Raw genomic sequence first — 5,000 nt, 5'->3', positions numbered from 1 at the left:
CCCCCCACACAGCTGCTAGTAACCAAGGAGGACACGGAGGATTAAACCAACGTGCGAACATATGTTAACACATAACATATGCTAACACATGCTAACACATTATAACATAGGCTAACACATGATAACATATGCTAACACATGCTAACATATGTTAACACATAACATATGCTAACACATGCTAACAAAGGCTAACACATGATAACATATGCACATGCTAACATGCTAACATACTAACATATGTTAACACATGCTAACATATGTTAACACATGATCACATATGCCAACACATGCTAACATATGTTAACACATAACATATGCTAACACATGCTAACATAGGCTAACACATGATAACATATATTAACACATAACATATGCTAACACATGATAACATATATTAACACATAACATATGCTAACACATGCTAACATAGGCTAACACATAACATATGCTAACACATGCTAACATAGGCTAACACATGATAACATATGCCAACCCATACTAACATATGTTAACACATGCTAACATAGGCTAACACATGATAACATATGCCAACCCATACTAACATATGTTAACACATGCTAACATATGTTAACACATGCTAACATATGTTAACACATAACATATGCTAACACATGCTAACATAGGCTAACACATGATAACATATGCCAACACATACTAACATATGTTAACACATGCTAACATATGTTAACACATGCTAACATATGTTAACACATGATCACATATGCCAACACATGCTAACATATGTTAACACATGCTTACATAGGCTAACACATGATAACATATGCCAACACATACTAACATATGTTAACACATGATAACATATGCCAACTCATGCTAACATATGCTAACACATGCTAACATATGCTAACACATGCTAACATATGTTAACACATGATAACATATGCCAACACATACTAACATATGTTAACACATGATAACATATGTTAACACATAACATATGTTGACACATGCTAACATATGTTAACACATGATAACATATGCCAACACATGCTAACATATGTTAACACATTTTAACATATGTTAACACATGCTAACATAGGCTAACACATAACATATGCTAACACATGCTAACATAGGCTAACACATGATAAAATATGCTAACACATGCTAACATATGTTAATACATAACATATGCTAACACATGCTAACATAGGCTAACACATGATAACATATGCCAACACATACTAACATATGTTAACACATGCTAACATATGCTAACATATAATATATGCTAACACATGATAACATCTGCTAACATATATTAACAGATCCTAACATGCTAACATAGGCTAACATATGCTAACATATGTTAACACATGATAACGGAGTGATATGGTTCCCACGGCTTTGTCATTTTATGTGTTTTACCTACACTGGCCCAAATATGTCGTCGTGGTAATCTTACTCCACCGAGTCATACCACACATGTATTCTTCATGTTGCCTCCTTCACAGTTAAACCCCAGATCCTGAGCCTCTCTGTGGTTGAGGCGAGCTCCGGCCCAGACGGCGCCCCCCAGAGGCTGCAGTGTGAGGCGGAGGGCCACCCGCTGCTCCAGGAGCCCGATGGGAGAGCAGGTCCAGACCTCCGAGGCCGGCCCGTACCAGCTGGTCAGCTCCGTGCCGTACCTGCAGGATGACGTGTTCACCTGCAGGGCCGAGAGACAGCTGGGCGCAGTAGAGCAGAGGTTTCCAGACCATAATACTCTGAAGATAACTCTGACTGTGTGTGGCCTCATCGTCCTGCTGCTGCTGCTGTCAACCGGATTCTTCTGCTACATGAGAAACAGAGGTGAGCTGTCTGTCTGTCTGTCTGTGTCTCTGCCTGTCTGTCTGTCTGTCTGTCTGCCTGTCTGTCTGTTTGCCTTTGAACGTTTTTGCAAACACAATCTGAACGTGGCCGTCACGTACGCAACACGTTTCTCTCCAACTGTTATATCTTCTAAGGAAGAACTGAATGTCCAGTTTAATGCAAACGGCCAGGCATGACGTCTTAGTTACTTAGTTCCTTGTACATGACTCTCGCTATAGCAGCAACTTCTTCAGGCCTCTCCAAACTAGTCAGCATCCGGTCAGCATGACATACTCTGATTCACAACGCAATGTAATAGCGCCTCCTTCTGGAACATCCGTTATTAGCACCTAACTTCAGAAACTTTTTCAGTTTTTCTGAGTCAAAGTTTTGAATGAAAAACCTTTATCAACGTTTTGGTCGTCTTTTTCGACACTTTTATGCCTTTTCCACTGATGTTTTTGTCACTTTTTTCAACGTTGGTTGACTTTTTTTGAGCCTTTTGACGTTTTTATGGGTTGTTTCCCAAATCTTTAAAGCTTTTTGTATTTTACATTTTTGTCACTTTTTAAACATTTTGTCACTTTTTAAACATTTTGTCACTTTTTAAACATTTTGTAACTTTTTAACATTTTTGTCACTTTTTTATATTTTTGTCACTTTTTTACTTTTGTCACTTTTTAACATTTTTGTCACTTTTTAACATTTTTGTCACTTTTTTTACTTTTGTCACTTTTTAACATTTTTGTCACTTTTTTTAACATTTTTGTCACTTTTTAACAATTTTGTCACTTTTTAACATTTTTGTCACTTTTTAAACATTTTTGTCACTTTTTTAAATTTTTGTCACTTTTTAATAATTTTGTCACTTTTTAACATTTTTGTCACTTTTTAAACATTTTTGTCACTTTTTTATATTTTTGTCACTTTTTTACAATTTTGTCACTTTTTAACAATTTTGTCACTTTTTAAACATTTTTGTCACTTTCTAAACATTTTTGTCACTTTTTTATATTTTTGTCACTTTTTAACAATTTTGTCACTTTTTAACATTTTTGTCACTTTTTAACAATTTTGTCACTTTTTAACATTTTTGTCACTTTTTTTTTACATTTTTGTCACTTTTTTACATTTTTGTCACTTTTTAACATTTTTGTCACTTTTTAACATTTTCATCACTTTTTAAACATTTTTGTCACTTTTTTACCAATTTTTGTCACTTTTTAACCATTTTTGTCACTTTTTTTACATTTTTGTCACTTTTTTACATTTTTGTCACTTTTTTTACATTTTTGTCACTTTTTTACATTTTTGTCACTTTTTAAACATTTTTGTCACTTTTTAACAATTTTGTCACTTTTTAAACATTTTTTGTCACTTTTTAACATTTTTGTCACTTTTTAACATTTTTGTCACTTTTTAAACATTTTTGTCACTTTTTTTAACAATTTTGTCACTTTTTTACATTTTTGTCACTTCTTAAACATTTTTGTCACTTTTTTACATTTTTGTCACTTTTTAAACATTTTTGTCACTTTTTTACATTTTTGTCACTTTTTAAACATTTTTGTCACTTTTTAACATTTTTGTCACTTTTTTACATTTTTGTCACTTCTTAAACATTTTTGTCACTTTTTAAACATTTTTGTCACTTTTTAAACAATTTTGTCACTTTTTAAACATTTTTTGTCACTTTTTAAACATTTTGTCACTTTTTAACATTTCTGTCAATTTTTAACATTTTTGACATCATTGACGTGGAGGGCCGCAAACCTATTAAGCAACATGCATATCGAGTAAATCCGACAAAAAGGGCTACGATGCAGCAGGAGGTGAGCTATCTGGTTGAGCATGGGTTAGCTGTTACCAGTACTGGTGCGTGGAGCTCACCCTGTGTTTTGGTTCCGAAACCTGACAATACCTCTCGTTTTTGTAACGATTACCAAACCCGATTCATTTCCGCTCCCTAGGATGGAGGAGAGGATTGCATAGATCGTGTAGGCTCCGCCAAATACGTGACAAAGCTGGACCTGTTAAAAGGTTACTGGCAAGTTCCTTTAACACCACGGGCCTCAGAGATATCAGCTTTCGTCACACCCGACACTTTCTAAACTAAATAAAACTACCAAAAGCCGTCTTGGTTCATCTTTCCACTGTTCCAACAATCACCACTCTGGTTTGGTTGAAATTAACCCTTAATTCACCCATTTACATGTGGAGATATGCTGGCTCTATACACGCTAAAAGTCCTGATTATTTACATGGAGTCTGGTGGAAATATGCTGGCTCTATACACGCTAAAAGTCCTGATTATTTACATGGAGTCTGGTGGAGATATGCTGGCTCTATACACGCTAAAAGTCCTGATTATTTACATGGAGTCTGGTGGAAATATGCTGGCTCTATATACGCTAAAAGTCCTGATTATTTACATGGAGTCTGGTGGAAATATGCTGGCTCTATACACGCTAAAAGTCCTGATTATTTACATGGAGTCTGGTGGAAATATGCTGGCTCTATACACGCTAAAAGTCACGGTTATTTACATGGAGTCTGGTGGAAATGTGCTGGCTCTATACACACCAAAAGTCCTGATTATTTACATGGGATGTGTAGGGATCCTTTCATAATGTTGTCAGACACTTAGAATAATAATCTGAGTCTGTCAGCGGCAAAAAACTATTTCAAAGATTTTTGTTCACTCACTTAGACGCAAAACATGGGAAAATAGGGTCCAGGTTGAAAACCCTAAACCAAAGTTACCCTTTAACAGGGAGATATTTTCTGCTGACAGCTAGAGAACCAACACTTATTCCTGGATGTCCTTCAGCTTCACCCCCCCAGAACAGAGGAAGCTCATTTGCATTTCAAAGTAGGATGAATAATCTAAGCAAAGCAGCTGCTTTGTTTTGTGCGAAGCCTCAGTTCTGACGAGAGCTTTTGTTGACGTGTTTACAGCTCAACACGCTCGTTTCCAAAGCTGCAGAGGCCCGCAGGAGGAGCCAGGGGAGTTTCAGGCTCAGGCCCGTATAGCCAGCCTAGTGGGAGGGGTTCTTATTTTCATAAAGTGGACCTTTTTACAGTTTTCCCTCATTTTGTATTTAATGATGAGGTTGAAATACCTCATTAGTGCTGTATTAGATGGTATCTTAACGAGCACACACACA

This window comes from Sander vitreus, chromosome 6 (genome assembly GCF_031162955.1).
Source record: "Sander vitreus isolate 19-12246 chromosome 6, sanVit1, whole genome shotgun sequence".
Lineage (NCBI taxonomy): Eukaryota > Metazoa > Chordata > Actinopteri > Perciformes > Percidae > Sander > Sander vitreus.
This window is presented reverse-complemented; position numbering follows the sequence as displayed.